This window comes from Pinus tabuliformis, chromosome 5_2 (genome assembly GCF_031772625.1).
Source record: "Pinus tabuliformis cultivar Carrire ecotype Pingquan chromosome 5_2, CPIR1, whole genome shotgun sequence".
Taxonomy (NCBI): domain Eukaryota; kingdom Viridiplantae; phylum Streptophyta; class Pinopsida; order Pinales; family Pinaceae; genus Pinus; species Pinus tabuliformis.
Genome location: NC_142306.1, coordinates 47,044,370 through 47,063,898, shown reverse-complemented (window position 1 = coordinate 47,063,898; position 19,529 = coordinate 47,044,370). Strand labels below are relative to the sequence as shown.

General features: G+C 39.2%; 1 long non-coding RNA gene across 2 annotated transcripts in view; it reads left to right on the top strand.

Moving 5' to 3' along the window:
* Positions 1–319: 319 nt before the first annotated feature.
* The window catches only part of LOC149157517 (uncharacterized), a 160,409-nt gene continuing 141,199 nt past the window's right edge, over positions 320–19,529 (top strand). For both annotated transcript variants that reach the window (XR_016261991.1, XR_016261992.1), the window contains exon 1: positions 320–1,095. This is a non-coding gene — a long non-coding RNA (uncharacterized LOC149157517). The remainder of the gene's footprint in view (positions 1,096–19,529) is intronic.

The window sequence follows — 19,529 nt, the reverse complement described above, 5'->3', positions numbered from 1 at the left end:
TGTTACTAAAAATCAGCCCGGCAAACTTAACCTTTGTTTTTGGTTTAAAGAAGAAAGGCTTCGACTCAAATCGCAAACCATGAATTCGTCCAGGTAAAGGAATTGGTTATACATACACCACATCCATCGTTTTGTTATAAACAACTTTGCAGTACATGACATGATTTCTGATATTTCATGCCTACACGCCAAACATTAAAGCGGCATCACTGATAATTACAAATATTTTACTGTACCCTGCATCAAATTGCAGTGCTTGTATCACTCATTTTACTGTAATTTATCATTCTTTGTATACCGGAGGGACTATATATTTTGGTAGCAGGTGCTCTGCTCTTTTCATGAGCAAGACATCAGAAGAATGTACCTGGCTGTATTCTTTGCCCTGGTCGTCAAGTAGAGCAAAAGAGAGAAGCATCATACTTCCTCCTTTGCTATAAGGAACTGATATTATCGGGTCCACGGCAATGTATACCCCCTTTCGATACGCAGCTCCATTCCGTACCTCCACGCCTTCACCGCCAATCTTGAACCCTTCTTCAATGATCTTCTCTATCGCCTTCATGTCTGTTCCATGAAAGACCAGCCTCTCTGTAAAACTTATCTTCTTTTGCGCGAATTCCTCCTTTGCTTTCTCGAACTGCTTTTGCAGCGTTTTATTGATTATCAGTTAGACCATTACTACCTGCCAGTCAGCACTACGTTACAATATATAATTACGAGAGGGAAGAGTAGGCGGTGATTCGAAATGTGAAGAAACAATCAAACAGCCAAGGAATTGGAAGCCATGCTTGAATTTAATCGATTCACCTTGTACTCCATCCTGCTCGACATTCTAAAAAATTGAGATTCAGCCAGTCGGAAATGGTATTCTGCAGGACTATCCTCAGTGAAATTAGGGGACATTTTGTACTGGGTTCGCGTCAAGTTCTGATCCTGATCCGCGGAGATTGGAGATGGCGGCATGGCTGCTGGATCAACGCTCAGATTCTTATAATGCACTATATAACGAGTTATCGCCTGATAAGGATCGTATACCACGAACTCCTCGGTACATTGTGCATCCTGTTGCAATTCCTTCTCTCTTCGAAAACAGTGAGTCGTATCCTCTATTATTGATTTTCTTTTTATTCAGGTCTGTTTGAGCCTTTTGAACCGTGAAAAGAAATAAATTCCCCAAAATTTCGAATCATATGTATTTTCAATGCCTAAACGTGCTATATCTAGAAGCTATGTAAAAAGGATGTTACAGGCATAATATGCATGGGAGTTGTTTATAATGGGATTTTTTGGAGATTCAGGTGATGGAATCCGGCCGAAGAAATTGAGGTTAAATTTTGATTTGTTGTAGTTAAAATGATGTTTCCACTACATTGGATTCAGCACCCTGGAAAATCCCTGGGACACTTTGATTGTGCAGAAACTAGCTATCAAACTTGCAATTCCAATAAATTGCTACCGGATTTTGACCGGAAAACCCACCAAAAAAACTTCCAAAAAGTAGCATTATAGACAACTACATATCGATGCCAGGAAGCTGATTCCAATGACTGTTCGTTGCCATGGAAATATGCCAAGTGTACCCGTACTCATCCTTTGTTTGACCATTCATTGTAATGTTTTTTATTGGGGAAGATCTATGTTAATTCTGGACTGTTAGGAGAAATATTAAGCACCATGTAAATTAGTTTATGATCTCAATTTTCCGTTCATGATTTTCTCAATTTCTTGTTATTGAATATCACTTTATTTTTTATTTTTATCCAAAAAAACGAGACATTAAGGTAATGACTTAATCTTTAACTTATTGCATGATCTTTAATATCTACAAATCTATTATACCCTGAGAAGTATCAAATTCTTGAAGCTGCTTATTTCTAAACTAATTTAAACTACCTTCAGGAATTTGATACTCCAGACGAATAATAGATCTGGTGTTTATAATGGATCTTTGCTGTTAGTTAAAATTAACATGTTTGATTACAAAGGAGCGGAGATTCATAAAAGCAAAGATACTTACGTCAAAGTTCTGCCGAGAAGAACTTCGCAAAGCAAGAGTTTGTTGCTGCCTTTTGTGTAAATTTTCTGTGCACTTTTTGATGAATCGGTCGCAAAATAGATCCCCTGCCAAGTATAACATTTTTACTTGTGTGGTTTGTTAAGAGAAAGCAATTAGAACGTTAGAAAAATTATGGCCAGCTGCTAACATACCTGCCCAAACATATTTCTTTTATCTGCACTTGGAACTTGGAATCCTTTCTCCACAATCCCTTGAATACCATCATCACTGGTTCCATGGAAAAGGAGCTGAGTAGGAGCCATGGGACAAATCAGATCCCTCTGAGTTTCTACAAACTTCAGCTGTAATTTCAGGTTGCGGACCTTTTCTATTTTGGTCACAATAGGAAGAATGCCATGTGTCAATAGCCAACATTAGACTAACAATAAAACACATAATAAAAAATTACAGCACTAGAATATTCCTAAGGAGGAATCATAAGGCAATAAACCTGAAAATATTCTGCAGCAGTTTCGCCCTCTGAATCAAGTTCTTTCAGTGATGTCTCTTCCTTGGCATCTTTTAGTCGCTCTATTTCATTTTCTAATTCTTTCAGTTTCAGTTTAAGCTCCTCTCGCTCCCGCAACTTTTCTTTTGCCGCTTTTTCTTTTTCTATTTTAAGACATATTGAACAGGGATTCGTTTGCAATTTTGGTAGCATTTGAGAGTGCAAGGATGCCCACACTCTAATTTCTTGGGGCATACTTGCATGCAGTTCAAATTAATCTTTTATATGACTCGCCAGCACTTGAGAACTTCTGTATGTTGACAGGCCTCAAATGTGTAAGTTATATCCTGCTCGCATAATATTGTTTCCTCTTTTTGTGAACACTGCTTTGTTGCCTCATGCCCACAATCTTTGAACAAAAATTGGACTGTTAGCCTCACTTTGGGTGTTCTCCATGGTGGCAGGTGCCTTGACATTGGTGATTGCAGTTAAGAATATCTCTGCAGGGCCTTTCACATAGCAGAGGGTGGAAGGAATTCACCTCTGAGCTACAAATTGTAAAAGGCGGATCGAAAGGATGTCTTGGGCAACGCATATATATTTGCTCGCCCAAACAATTCTGTTCTTGGAAGTAATCGACAAGGGTTTTCCAGTGTGGTGATTTCGCAGCGAAGGTGTCAGAACTCCCACAAAAATAGAGTGCGCCCCTTGCTCTTGAAACAGACACGCACAGTCTATTTCGTTTGGCCAGAAATCCAATGTCTCCGTCCTCATTAGATCGTACCAGCGAAACCACAACAGTTTTATTTTCAGAACCCTGCATTAAACCAACCGAATAGTTGAATCTTACAAAACAATTGGCAACATTGTGCAGTAAACAAGAAACACCATATCCGCTTTGGCAAAGGGTAACATGTTCTCTTACCTGAAAGCGGTCAATTGTATGAACTTGAACGTTCTCAGCACCCTTACATGTTTCTAGCTCCTTTCTCAACACTGACACCTGGCAAAAGTTCAAAGGACATTTGCGACCGTAAGAAAACAGTATTTGCTACTCTCAGACTTGACACTCTAAAATTTAGATCCCTTGAGATCAAATTTCACTTGGAAACGCCTTTCAAAAGACCTTTCTTCTGGCATTCAGTCTCATTGTTTTGTGAAACTTCTATCGACTACCTGAGGTAAAATATCTCTGTTCTGAATTGCTAATGTCTTATCTAAATCATACAATATCTTAACCATACTTTCATCAGGATGGCATATCATACTCTCAGTAAAAACAGCAGTCATTTCTTTAGAAATAATAGATGAATACCTGTCCACAATACACTCCAATGATAGTTATATTATTTGGGTCTTTACCCTCGGCTATCATCCATCTCAAAAGGGCAACCACCATTGCCGCCTCCCCCTTATTTACGTAACTGGGTTTTCCAGTGTCTGGATATGAATGCGACCAAAAATACATAGAAGACATCATACACGCAGGTGCGCCATTCCTTTCCCCTGTGACCAGTTTTGTGTTTGACCGGAGATAAGGATAAATTGGTAAAAGCATGAGCAAGAACTCCACTCTCATGCGGCTCTGTACAGCGAGCGATTGGAACGGCATCTTGTTATGTTCCACCAGTCTTTCAAACATCGACACTTCAAAGCCATGCCTGGGAATTCAAATAAAGCAGTAATTCGTTTGCGTTAGAATTTTACTTGTGTTTAAAAAGTTTTAAGAGCTTCGTTAATAAATCATAGTTTTAGTTTCAGTCTTAATTTTGATGAGCTAAAAGATTGAAGGTCAATATTGTAGTAAATACTGCCCATTCTGGATTTCCTATTGACATTCGTTCTTGGAAGTAGTAGGGATGCAAAAACAATCATTGGAAAAGATTCATTGCAATCATATTTGGAAGGAAAACAACTCAATGGCTAATTATCAAGCAAACTTTACCACTAAAGAAAAAAATAGGGGTTGTACTAATCGATAGTTAACAATATATGCAATTGATCCCTGGTTATCTCTGAATGGCCCTCATATCCTCGTATTATCACTAGCATATGGAGAATATTGTGGCACCCTTCTCCCATGAAACAGGGTTTATTACGATGAGACACCACCACCAGTGTCACACGGTTGAATCTCATACCATGCAACTTAATCAATGCACTGCCCTGGTTCAACGTGATCACAATGGGAAAATGATATGCCTGGTTATTCATATGTTTCGGTGCAGAAGGTTAAGACTTGTTTGAAGTGACAATTTCCCAAGCTTCCTCTGTATTTCTCTCACCCTCTTTTCCTGATTAGCACAGCCTTACAGCATGGCCTTTGCCGAAATTCCGTTGGTCCCACTGGCTTACTGCGTTGTGTTCCCTTATGTGAACCCGAGTTCGTGAATGGAGATGGATTAGCGATAACTTCTTTTCTGCAAGTGTACACCAGTTGGTTTTCCAGAATTTATGTTGGGAAATTATTTTTTGGCTATGAATTGGGTTTTTCTGCCTTCTGCCAAGCTAGCTTGCAAATGAATTTGGTTGAGTTGGAGTTAAACAGAAGCCTCTTGCTCTTCTCCCCTGTGCCCAGAAGCTCTCCAGCTAATTGTTCTGTCTTGCTTTCCTCTTTTAAAGCCATGGATTATATAGAGTTAAGTGAAACTAGACAAGCCTTGCAAAGGCATGAGGAATCCATCAGGGCTCAGGGAAATCCCTTATAGTGTCTCTATAACCAGGTATCAATGCTGACCACAACTCTAATCCCAAAGTGAAAATCATCATAGGCATCCTTCTTTAGCAGAAGAAGCACATTTTCTGTGATATTCCTTTTTCTTGATGTGGTCAAAATGGATGGAATCTACCCATGGTATTTACCATGGTATTTGCCCATGGGGTCTGCCCATAGTAATTGCCTTCGTTTTTTGAGGGAAAATAGTAAAATAAGGTTTCTATAAAGTCCCTCAAGCCTATTAAAGGGGATAGGAGCTAGGCATTTGGATCATCCTGAGTGTGTCTATCTTATTGTGTGTTTGTTGAGAACTTGGCGTGGCTAGTTCTAGCTTGATCCCGGAACAAAAACTCCGCAATGACATTCATGTGTTGAATCCATCCAGGATTCACAAGTGGGCTTCAGTGTCTAAGATTAGTCATTGATGAGCAGCCGTACATGCCATTGGCAAGGGCTTCAGTTTAACTTGCATGGGGCATCTAACATTTTTACAGTTATTACTATATATAAGTGGCTGCATTTTTCTTTTCAGATTCCTTTGTGTTCGTGCTCTGTGTTGAAGCATTTTTTGGACACTATAATGTGCCAGATCTATTGAAAATTTAACTGTTGGGATCTTATAGTGATATCAGAGTTGTGCATCGCTAGCGTGAGGGTGTTTTTTATTGCATATAGAGAGTCAAGAGAAACTAGTCTTCGGTGATTCTCGATTGATCAACCTAGCTAATAACTTGTCCAATTTCGGTGGTTTTCTATAACTACTCTAGTTGGCCAAATAATTTTATCTGTCGGAGATTTATTTGCTAGAATTTACCCTTCTAGTGGGAGATGGAATAAACTAATCTTCTCGAGAGGCCGAGATCTGCCTGTAGTTGAGGAGGCCAAAAAGGTTGATTGAGTTCAAGGCATAGATTGGAATATCCATTCCTCTCACTGCTAGCCAATGAAGTTATCAGTGTTAAAACTTCAGTTGAAAGGGTTGTGGTTCCTCTTTAATGGAATTGAAACCAGATCGAGTGGCAATGAAGCCGAAGAAATTTTTGCTCCATAGTATCTTGATGACCTTATCAGGGAAAAGCGAGATTCTACTCAGCATTAGAGGAATATGTTGCGAGGTTCCTCTAGTTCTCCCATGAGATCATGGTGGATCAGTGCTAGCAATTATAAGATCAGCGGAATCACATCAAATCAAAGTTATTGATGATAAAATCAAAGTTATTGTTGGAGTGGTGAAGGGTGTTATCCAATAGTTAGATAAAATAACTGGTCGAATACCATGCACAGTAGAATCAAAGTTATTGATGATAAAATCAAAGTTATTGTTGGAGTGGTGAAGGGTGTTATCCAATAGTTAGATAAAATAACTGGTCGAATACCATGCACAGTAGGGCTGCGCAAGGGCAACAAAGTGGTGGTTCCAGTTCACCCAAGCCGACGGGCCATTGAGGATAGAACCATTAGCCACAGGCATAGATTGCAGTGAAGCACTCAGTCTGCTCACATTGCTGGGCCGTGAATCAAGTTCGATCCACCGTTGAACGCGCCGAGATGCACCTCACCAAGAGAGGGAGTGTTCGTATTGCGACTAAAAGTCGCGCAGACCAATGGGTTAGCCGTCATTGTTTATCGCATCAGTCGCATGGGACTATACCGCTGATGGAAGAGGCCCTACAAGCATATTTACAATCACAACCAAATGCCGACATTGCTGATCTGAAGGGTGATGTCTCTCTGTAGCAGTCGACGCAGCCAAGAGGGTAATTTTGTGCGGCAAGTTGAACGTCGGGCCATCTAATGAGCAAAGGTGTGAGTCTGGTTTGCAAATCAAAGATTCGATCGCCAGGAGGACTGCCAACATGGAGCGAACTGAAGGATTTTACTGAAGTCGTCTCTTTCTAGTTTCATAAGATTCAGTTCTGGCAATGACCATCGATTCATCGTAGGAGCCAAGGTTATAGCATAAGCACATAACCAAGCCGAGGCCAAACGTTCACTGTGAAGTCGTTGTGAATCATTATAGAGGAAACCATGAAGCCATACTTCTCAACGCCTGGGTCATACATTTGATTACACAGGTCGTCACATCAATTCTGGGGTTACGAAGAGAGCCCAGTGACCACACAACATGTTGTGTTGAAATTGGCATGCCACTGATCTTGATCGAGGAGGGCGTAGATGCAACTGTAGAGAGACTGCCGAGCAAGTCGTATCAACATTCAGATTGAAAAAGGGGCCAAGCAACCATATCCCTGTCTTGCGGAGCGCCAAAGGCCATACAGGCCGGAGATTTAATTAGACAATGCATATCTACTAGGTAGGTCAGTGAAGAGACGTCGAAGCCGCAAAATCGACATGGATGATCTTTCAAATATCGTGGTGGGTGTCGAGTCATTTACAATGGAGATCCAGGTAGAGGTCAACGAGGGTCGAGAGATCCCACGATCAATGTGGAGCAATTGAAGCAGTTGTTGGGGCTGCATCACAGTCAATTGAACAATTTTTGAACACTAAGTTCGACTTTGCTCTTGTAGGGTGGAATGACAAGGTATATTACTAAGGATTTCGTGGCCCACATTTATCTCTGCAAGAAGGGCTAAATTGATCTGTTTGTGGCTATAATTGTTGGCAGATCCTGACATTCAGTACAGATTAAATCCTTTACATTTCTTGGAGGCCGAGAGTATTATAATCACAAACTCTTCTTGTTTATTCAGAGCCAAACTCTGTCTCATTTCTTCAGAGGTAATTGCATTTATCAAAGGCCCGAGTTCTTTTTGGAGGAGGGAATTGCTTGCTACAAGAATTCATCTCTGAGTATGGTATATGCCAATTAAAGAGCTCAGATCGTGGGCATCAACAAGAAGAGACGAGGTTGTTGTTTCGTGGTCAAAGCCACAAATCGTAGATCTAGGAGAGGTCGAGTGACGCGTTGCAGATCCATCACATACGTAGAGTTGGGTGATTGAGACGAGGGGCCAGGTGCGAGTTCATTCGAACAGGTAACAATACCCTATGTATTTTGTTCACCCCTGGATGCACACAAAGTGACAGCGACAACAGATAATGGATTATCTGTATATATACGTGTGTGAGAATTCTAGACCAAAATAGCAGACCTTTCTCAAAAAGAGTCTATGCCATTCTGCAACAAAAGCGCCCATCAGAAATAAAGGGAGGACAGGGAAGAGGGGCTAAGCTCTTCACACTTGGATCCAAGCTACAACGAATGAAGTCAAACATAGACCGTCATAAGTTGGAGGAATTAGATGAATGTTTGTTCGGGGTGGGGTAGCCAAAATGGAAGAAACTCAGTTGGGTTGTCAATCCATCTATGTTTGCATTAATACAACCCAAACTTTGGGAACATCCTTGTGAAGAGGTCAGGCTCACAGTTGCTTCTTGTCTCAGCAGGATCATAACTTTGACATCGCCACAGCAGCCTTACAATAATGGTATCATGAGGGATATTGCAACTGATAATAGAAGCCCTTTAGGGGTTGAACAACATCATGCTTCCTACTTTTCAGAAGCAACAAAGAACCTTAGAACTTGTGGCAAAGTTTAGCTTTGGCACATTCATGCTGAATCTAGAATGTGACGACTTAATCTTTCAGGTGTTCCAGAACTTTTACACCAACATTACATCAGCTCATCGAGACCATGTCAAAACAAGCATGCAAAAGATTGTGTCCTTGTTCCTAGAAGGAGATGTTGACATCTGCAAGACATTGAGATCCAAACTTTTGGCCATTTGGAGGAAGGAACTAATTGTATCACCAACTGCCTATGATCTAGTGGAGTAGTGGGTCATGCAAAACATAAAATTGCTCAGAAGGGTGTTGACTAAGAAGGAGCTTAAAACTATTAATGGAGGAAGCAAGAACAAAGGCAGTAAAACTTGCAGCAAGAATGAACTAAGAAGGAGAGGACTATATGTTTTATCTGGAAGGGACCTTGGGCACTCGACCATTCATGTCCAGGTGATAAGGAGGCAACAAGGGAAAAACCGTTGGAGACACGTTGAGATCATGGAGATTCATCTATAGTTGGGTTCATCGGTTTTCAAGAAAGCACCCTCGAAGGATCTAAGTAGTGAAGTACAAATGGTGAGCAACAACACAATGTTTTTCAGAGAGACTTGCAGGATAAGTCGATGATAATCAGTCAGCCTGACAATGTACATGGAGAAAGGAAGGAGCTAATTCCTCCTAACGATGTGATAGACTCTTGTATAGTTGAGTCCATAGATATCTAGGAGGACATCCATAAAGAGTATGGGCAATTAGATGTAGATAATAGTCCACCAGTAAATCCATGTTTGATAACTAGAGAGGGTGAACAACAATTTATCCCCACACATGGAGAAGGCTAGGAATAAGACATTCAAGGAGACTCAAGTGAGGAGCTAGTAGTAATAAATCGGCATGATGAGCATGATGATGAGGGGCATCATGACAAATATAGTATGCAGGATGAGCCATTTCTGGAGAGTCAATCAAAGGTTCAAGTTGGAGTTATGATAGTTGAGCACCAGAATTGCCAGTAGAGGACTTTCAGGAAAAGATCATGCATTTCAAAACAGATCTTATGATGTTGAAGCAGAGAGTCCTGGACAATCCGAGACACTATCTTACAGGAGAATAGGAAAATTGAGGAGCTCATAGGGGTAAGTGTCAAACAACAACCAAGCTATCTAGTGTTGAGGAACGACTCAAGTCCCTTACAAGGAAATATGAGGAGTACAGTTGGGAGTTCCAGAGAAACCCTCTATAGGAATACGTAGATAAGGCTTGCAACACTACCAACCCGTCTTTATACATTGGGGAGAGCAGCACAGAGTTCTCCAAATGGATCATGTTGGGTGATCGAGTGGAGCAACATGAGTTGAGCATCAGGAAACATCAATATAGTAGGCTTATTCCATGTGCAGGCATTATTGCATTAGATCCTTCCCACGGGATGGATTAGAAAGAAATTGAGTCAAAACTCTATTGATGGGATGATTCCTAGGAGGATATGCTTAGCCAAGGGCATATTGCAACTTGGGCCCTTAGGCACGGGCAATGATGGAGGGCTAAGATGGTATCATAACCCACAGGCCCCAGGACTTAAGTGCCATTAGGATCCAGGTGAATCCATTGAGGCCAGGATTGGCTGGAGGATTATTTGGGATCTAGGTATCGAAGGATCCATTCAAGATCATTTAAGCATGGATACATGGAATAACACATTGGTTTGTATGGGATTCAGGTATCAGTATACAAATGCTTTTGTTGTGGATAAAAGTGGATTGCTTGAGGGAAAACAATATTTGAGCAGGAGGATTTGTAATATTCCCTTTTCTTGATGTGGTCAAAATGGATGGAATCTACACATGATATTTGACCATGGGATCTACCCATTGTATTTGCCTTCATTTTTCGAAGGAAAATAGTAAAATAATGTTTCTAGAGAGTCCCTCAAGCCTATTAAAGGGGATAGGAGCTAGGCATTTGGATCATCCTAAGTTTGTCTTTTTTATTGTGTGTTTGTTGAGAACTTGGCATGGCTAGTTCCAGCTTGATCTCGGGACGAAAATGCCGCAGTGACATTTGTGTGGTGGATCCATCCAGGATTCACAAGTGGGCTTCAGTGTCTTAGATTAGTCATTGATGAGCAATTGTACATGCAATTGGCAGGGACTTCAGTTTTACTTATATGGGGCATGTAACATTTTTACAGTTATTACTATAAATAAGTGGCTGCATTTTTCTTCTCAGATCCCTTTGTGTTTTGTGTTGAAGCATTTTTAGGACACTATAATGTGACAGATCTAGTGAAAATTTAACTATTTGGAGTCTTACATTTCCTCTTTGGAACAAGAAATTCATGAATTGCATCAATTCTTGATCCAACAATTAGTTGATAGGCGTGGTGAAAACAGTGCCACGGCTAATTTGATAGCTTGAAACTCAATCAACCAAATCAGAGATTGAGGCACAAAGTCACCCAACCCAAGTTGATGGATATGGATAGGCAACACTATTGGAAGCAAATGTAGACAAAGCAACAAAAGCAAGAATTTGAGGACCTCAAAAGAAACCCTAATGAACCTGTGTCTGATTTGATCAAAAGGTTTAATAAAATTTACAACAAGATGCCTGCAGATTGTAAACTTCCAGTTACTGCAACAAAGGTTAGATTTTCTAAGGCTTTTGATGATGATTTTGCTTTAATGTTGAGAGAGAAAATCTAGAACTTTGGTAGACATGCAAACTGATGCAATAGAAGTTGAGGCTAACAAAGCAACATCAAGGAAATTGAGAGCAAAAGCAGAGAAAGCAGAGAGAAAGTTAAAAGAAAAAACTGAAACTGGTTCATCTTAAAAAACTAAGGATGAGGATAAAAAATAGATGAGATCACTTCAATGTTGAGAAATTTATTTAAAAAAATCTCAAGAATGGAAACTTAGTCCAGACAAGCACCTCAAAACGTAAACAAACCTCTGAGACCCTACACAAGCCTTTTCAACCACAGATTGTACAGAGAGAATGACAAAATATTGATCAGTAAGTAAAACCTTCATTAATGATTGACAATCAAGATATTGAGGAAATAACAACAATTGTAGATGATATCAATTATTTTGTCGTTCAGCCACCTAAAAGTGCTATTATTACTGTAAATTAGAATCAACCTTTAATTCAAAATATGGAATCTTCTAATGTTTCTAAGTATCAAGCTTTTTCTGAATTTCTAATTGTTAAGCTAAACAAAAGGAATGATTTAAGGCTGAGACACAACCCAGGGAGACCAATTAAGAAAGTCACTTTTGATGAAACACAAAATAAGACTTCTGAAAATTTATCCTCACAGTAGCCAAATCAGTGATTAGATCATTCAAAACTGGAAAAAGTGATTCCTTTTGTTTTTAACGTAGAAAAGGAATTAGAAAAAGTCAAAATTCCAATTCCTTTATCTAAGCTCACAAGAAATCCTGGGTGTAAGCAACACGTCTCTAAATGGATGCAGTATTCAAGTGTGGATGCTGAAAGAGATGTGATCAGTTTGCAAGACGAAAACTTTTTGTTATTTTTGGAACAACTTTGGACGTTCAAGATGAAAGTGCTCATCCTTTTTATTTGACTCTAAAGACTCATGATTTTCTCTATAATTATATGTTAGATTCTGGGGCATCCCATAATTTAATTCCAAAAATCATTATGGATCAACTTTAGTTTTACAATTTTCAGTAGGGGCTTCCACAAAGCTTGCTACAGTGCTGCTACAGTTCCGTGCGCTATGCTGTTGTCGCACTCGGCTTGTCTTGGTCTTGTTGTGTCTCTTCGTCTGTCTTCACTGATCAACCTCTGGTGAACTTAGGTGCGAACCTACTCAGACCTTTCACGCTCTGCGACCTGGTACACTGCTTCCTCGCCTTTCAATGGTTTGGCGTCCCTTCGAACCTTTGGTGAACCCCTAATGAACTTCGAGTGAAGATTATGAGACAACTACTACACAGCAGACGATTTATAAAAGCGCACAGGTATTCAAATGCGGAAAATGCCTTCTCATATTATTTCTCAGAAATGGATATAGATTACAAATTATAGGTTACGGAGAGTATCCCTTACATAGATAGACTATCGTTGTATTTATCGGACTTTTTCTTTTCACAAAGGAATAAGCATTACCGAAAGCTTCCTGGCAACAGATAGGCTCTGCCTCAGAATATACAAACTTGACTGACTTCAGACTACTAATAGATCTGGCCACTTTAGGTTCTTACCAGTGCCGAGCACACTGATACGCAGGCTTCTCAGATCTCTAAGACTCTCCGAATGCGAATGCCCCAACAATGAACCTTACTCTCAATTTATAACAAATGAGAGGGGACAAACATTACTGTAGGGCATCATACAAAGGGACAGAATCATTGCTTTCAAGTAACACCGAGGTGACATCCGCACAAAGATTCTTGGTCCGGAAAAGTAAATCCTACGAAAAAATATGTTGTCTGCATTATTTACAAAGTGGATGCTTTTGTCCAGCAAAGCCCACGAGAAAAGCTGGCCACAATCAAGTCCTTGTGACTAGACAACATTATTACAATAATGGATGCTTTTGTCGGTAAAGCCCATGAGAACCGTCAGAATACAGTAATGTCAGGGAATCTACATTTTTTGTACAATAATTCATCCCATGCTTTGGTGAAAATCCTCCGAACAATCATAGGTTTCCCTAAAATGATTTGATGCTTAACTTTAGTTAAAACCAACCATTCATAATGGCGGGTCATATATTCTCTTAGGGTTTTATTGTCATCATGAAAGGGTGACCATTCACCTGCTGTCATCTCTTTGACAGTTTTGTATGGGATGTGAAAACAGTCTGGGATGTTATGTTCAAAACAAATATCACAGTGGAATCTGCAGTATCCTTCATGATAGAGTGGGTCCATTGCTGTTCTGTTAACACCGTAGTCGGCCCACCATTTCTGTAACCAGTCGCACTGTTGATTTCTTTGCATTATACCCGTTGTACTAAATTTTAATTTAGTATAATGGGTTTCTTCTTTGTCATCTACATTAAGGAAATCCCACCATAGTTGTTTGTATGCTGCAAAGTCATATACTGTATCCGGAAAAATAAGCTTAGGATCTCCTCCTAGCCATAATGCAGAGGTCTGAGTAGGCATGGGCCACGCCAGATTCCTGGTTCGATGAATGCAGAAATATTTTTCATAAATTCCATTGTGGATTCCTCCATGACACCATATACCTGAAATATCATGAAAATCTCTTTGAAGAGCATCTTCTGCATATAAAGCATCCCTTTTTGCCTTTGTGTAAATCATATCATGTATCTATTTACTCCCTTTTGGATACACTCTTCTTTCTGGTACAAGATGTTGAATGTTAGTATGTTCTTGCAAATTAGCATCTAGTACTTTTGTATTTCTCAGTTGCCATGTAGGATTCCAATTTCTCTGTATTCTTCCCAGTCTTGGTTGTCTGGTATAGTGCGTAGGACTTCTTGTTTCTGCTCTTGGTCCCATTCTGTAACTATGACCATGATATGTTCCTGAGGCTCGATAAACTCTCTGCTAAGAAAATCTAGGAGACAGTTTTTTGTGCCCTTTATATGTTCAACTTGAAAATCGAAGTTAGCAAAGAGTGCTTGACACTTGGCAATTTTTGCTTCGCCTGGTTTCTTGATGTCCTTAGTTAATACCTTCTGTAAGGCTGAAGCATCAGTTCAGAGCAAAAACTGTCTGTTTATTAAATAGATATCAAATTTGTTGATGCAGTTCCACGCAACTTTGACTTCTTTCTCAGTTGTGGAGTAATTATGCTCAGAGGGATTCCAGGTGCCAGAGGCATACTGGACAACTTGTTCAATGTCACATTTTCTCTGCTTTAGGATTCCTCCCCATCCTATATTACTGGCATCTGTTTCAACAATCTTGAATGCAGTGTCGTCAGAGACATATAGAATAGGAAGAGATTTTACCTTGTCTTTGATGTTCTGAACAGCTCTAGTGTGTTCTTCTGTCCACTGAGGTGGATTCTTTTTAAGCCTTTTATTTAATATACTCCTGTCAGTGGCACAATCTTGATAAAAGTTACTGACATAATTCAAACAACCCAAAAACCTTTGAAGCTGGTTTTTGTCTGTAATAACATCTGGAAATCTATCAGCAAATTCAAGCGCATGCTTTTGTAGAGAAATTTGGCCATTGAAAATAGTATGGCCAAGAAATTTGATAGTAGTTTGGAAAACTTCTATCTTTTTCTTACTTAAAACTAGACCATTATGCTTTACCAGCTGCTTAAATGTATGAACATGCTTGAAATGGTCCTGGATGTTCTTAGAAAAGATTAGAATGTCATCAATGTAAACTATAAGCCAGTCAAAGTATGGCTTAAATATTTTATCCATTACCTTCTGGAATTTAGATGGAGCATTTTTCAAACCAAAAGGCATGACATTCCACTCATAGTGGCCTGCTGGGATGCTGAAGGCGGTCTTGAACTTATCTTTCTCTGAAATGGCTACTTGCCAAAATCCTGCCTTCAAGTCAAACTTTGAAAATATCTTAGCTCCTGCTATCCTTGCAATCAGATCTCCTTTGTGAGGGATCGGATAGGTGTCATTTGCAAGAACAGAATTTAGAGGTTTGAAATTTATTACCAGCCTTGGGATACCTCTGATTTGTTCTACTCTTTTGTTGACATAGAATCCATAACAGTTCCAGGGACTGTCAGATTCTCTGATGAGCTTTCTGTCTAAGAGCTGTTTAATCTCTTTTTCGCAGAGATCTCTATATTCTTTACTCATAGGAATAGCTCTACTTTTACAGGGCTTACCTGTATATCCTTCTTTGTATGGAAGCTCAATAGTATGCTGCTTTCGGTGCCAGAATGCATTTGGTTCTTCTGAGCAGCATTCGTCCTCAATTTGTTTTTTCAATTCCTCAATTTTTCTCCTAACCTGAGGATTCTTCAGTTGTTCTTCTACCTTAAGTGTAGATTTCAGATCTTTCAGATCTGTCAATTTGGCTTCTGCTTTGTCCAAATTTTGGACAGTTTGGACCATTGTAGAGACTCTAGGATTTGAGATATAGGGCAACTCAATCCTTTTCGTTATTCCTTTTGAAGTAGGAACAGAAATAACATAACCAACTTTGTTTCTTTTTAATCTTGTTGACCCATGTGGCTCAATAGCTGCTAGGAATATATTTCCTAGAATACAGTCAACTAGGATGTCTGCTACTGCAAATTTCAAATTGATGCAATGATGTTCAAAACAGATAGAAGCCTTAGGAACTTCATACTTGAGTGTTTTATTGCCCAATCCTACAACAAAAACCCAATATTTTGCTGGTATCACTTTTTTATTTAAAATGTTCACATTAGCTCCTGAGTCAAGGAGTGTTGTGAGTTCAAACATTTCTCCCTTTATGCAGATGTTCACTTTTACATGATGTTGCTGGTAGGAGATAGCTAGAATTCTCATTTCTTGAAATCCAAAGACAGGGTCTTTCTTTCCTTCAACAATTTCAAGATTTGGGTTAAGATTTTTGGCATATTCTGTTGTGTCCCATGAATGAGAATTTTCCTCTACAGCTTGCTTTCCTTTCTTTATTTCAGCAATTTGGGATTTCAAGGTAGAGATTTTAGATTTAATATTATGAATTTCTCTACTCACTTCCCCCAAGGTGAGTGAACGCACCTTGTCTGGCTTCTCTTGATGTCTCTGGAAGGACCTGGTATTCCTTTCAAAAGAAGCATCAACAAATAATGGCTTTTTACCTGAATTTCTAGAAAAGTTGGATTTGCGCTGGCCCATGAATGCCTCTGTTAGCCGACTCTTCATTTCTCCATCTTCCATTGCTCGAAGCTGAGAAATAACTTTTATCTCATCTTCTTCTGTGGCAGCCATTAAGATTTTATCCTTCTGTGGTCTGAAGGACATTTCTTCAGAAATGGGATCACTATATGATTCTGAATTAGAATCATAATGCATCTGACAAGCACATTCTTCCGGTTCAGGACAAGAATAGGATGTCATTTCAGAATCTGAACAATCTTGCATGTGTGCTTGTAGTTCTTCTTGAGACGAAGAACTAAAGGAATCAAAAGATGATTTTTCCAGTTGTTGTTGTTGGATTTGGTCTTTAATTACCACATTTGGGCAACGTTTTATCCTATGAGTGCGACAACCATACTTCATGCATTGTATCTGTCCCTCTTGCTTGATATTTTTACCTCTCTGGAAAGAGGCTTGGGACTTCTTCCCTTTGTTTTTCTTAGATTCTTCTCCTTCTGGACATCTTGAGGATGTATGTCCAGTTTTGCCACACAACCAACAAGTGAGATTGTTCCATTTCTCTTGTTTGGATGTATGTAAATGAATGTCAGAGGGTCTATAATAATGTGTCCTAGGGACATACCTGTAGTAGCCCTTCCTGGCTTTAGAGGAGTGACTTTTAAGCCGCTGAGAATACTTTCTTCGATCTTTGTAGCCTTTTTCATTCTGTTTATACTCCTTTTTAGCCTGTTTCTTTGCTTTTCTTCTTTTGACCAAAGGGTCATCAACTATAAGTCCATATTTACTGCAAATGGACTTCTTGTCTGGGAGCTTTGAAAGTTTTTCCAAAGATTTGTTTACTTTGGAACTTGTGCATAAGCTTACTAATGTTTTTGTAATGTGAGAATAAATCTCACCCCATGTATATGATTCAAATGGCAACTGGAAAACTTCTTGCAACCTGATATAATCAACAAATCTGGATGGAAGAGCAGCAAGATATACCTATTTCCATAACAGATTCTTTGAATCTTTCACTTCATAGATTCTTTGCATCCAATCCCTGTGAAAGTCTTCATATTGTGACATCTTGTGACATTTGAGATTCATGAGGATGACTTCATGCTTATCTGCAATCTCTGTTTCACTGCCACACCAATGTTCTAAGATCATGGAGGTTAAAGCTCCAATCATGTTGCTTATAGTTGAGCCATCTGAATTGTGAATCACATCTCCTGTTTCGTCTTTAAGCACTTCTGCTTCCATTTTTATCAGCAATTTTGGAGACGATTCAGTCTCCCACCACCTGAGCAGTGTTCCTGTAAAACACTGAATAATAGTCTTGCATGCTTCTATCTCACTTTTTCCTCTAAGACACATGAGTTTATATTCTGTGAACATCATATCAATTAATTGTCTAATCTGACCAACACTCAGATTATCAATATTCCACTCTCTATGTGATTCAGGGAAAAATGTATGAGCTTCAGGAAGCTTGCCTTTGCCTTCAAGATCAGGTGCAGGATATTTATTGAACCTACTTTCAAGAGGTTCATATATGGGAAAGATCTGAGACTCAGATTCTTTCTTATCATCTTCTTCTTCCTTAAATAAGGAAGCAATGGTGACTTTTTCTGTAGCCTCTGGCTTTTCTTCTGAAGATGTGGCTACTTCTTTGGGGAATAGTGTCAGGAACCTGTTGATTGGTTTAACAGGATCCTGAATCTTTATATTTCTTTTGTAGAGAAAAGAGGTAGGAACTGGTTTATCTGTTTTTGACAGACTTATCTTTTCAACCCTTTCAGTTAAACCAGATATCAGATTTTTAGTAGTATCTATGTGATCTACTATTTTTTCTTCCACTTCCTCTATTTTGTTTAAAGATTCTTTGGCATAAGATCTAACAACAGATGAAGTATATTGTACGTCATTGAGGTTTCTGTTAACCTCATTTAGTGAGACTTGAATAGTATCAAACTGTTCCTTTATTTCTACAGCCTTTGTTGTATTTATCTCAAGACCCTTTATTGTTGTATTAGTCCAGTTGATTTGTTCACTGGCCTTCTGAATTCTCCCATCTATGCCTAAAGCACTTTCATCCTTTTGAATCAAAGGAATTGCTTTTGCTGCATTTTGATTTTCTCCGATGATAATTCCTCTGTAAGGAGGAAAAGTAGATGGAGTCTCTATTCTACTACCATCTAAGGTTGTCCAAGCATGTTTGGTAGATGATGAAGAAGATGATCCTGTCAACACAACTTCAGGGGAAACATTTTTCTTCCATTCATAAAAGGAAATCCAAGAGTTTGTAATTTCCATATAATGTTTCCAATCTTCAGATAATTTAATCTTCTCCTCAATAGTATGACTAAGGCCAAACTGTTCTGCTTCTAGATTGGTAAATAAGTCACAGTTCAACATGGCTTTCATCCATTTAGAACTTATTTTTGATTTCAAACAGCCATTCATTAGAGTAAAGAACTTGTGCATTTCCATGACTGTAGGCTTCTTACAATCATCTGGAACAGGACCAAATCTACATGAAGGAATCAAGCCTTTTGCTTGCTCAAGATAGCCTAATCCATATTTGGGCTTGGCTGGCCTCATTACACTGAACATTTCTATCAATATGGGATCTTCTCCTTCTAAAGTAATAATCTCATGCATCATTAGAACATGGTCAGACTCTGGCTCATGAGGAAAAGGGATGTCTGAACATTTTGGGTTCGGGCATGGATTAACTGATGTGGAAGGAGGAGCTTCTCCAGTTCTTGGATGGTGATTCTCATGGATGATAGATTCAGCAAGGGTACATAAATTTACAGCAGCTTTACATTCAGGACATGTAACTTCTAGGGAATTGAAATTGACTAGCTGGGCAAATTCAAATAAAGAAATATGTTTACAAGAAATTGAGCTAGAACAAGCGGTATCAACAGTGGATGGATCTCTATAAAATCTGGAACTTTTGCAGGCTCTTTCAATTCCTCTGTAATCAATAGTAGATCTTCTAG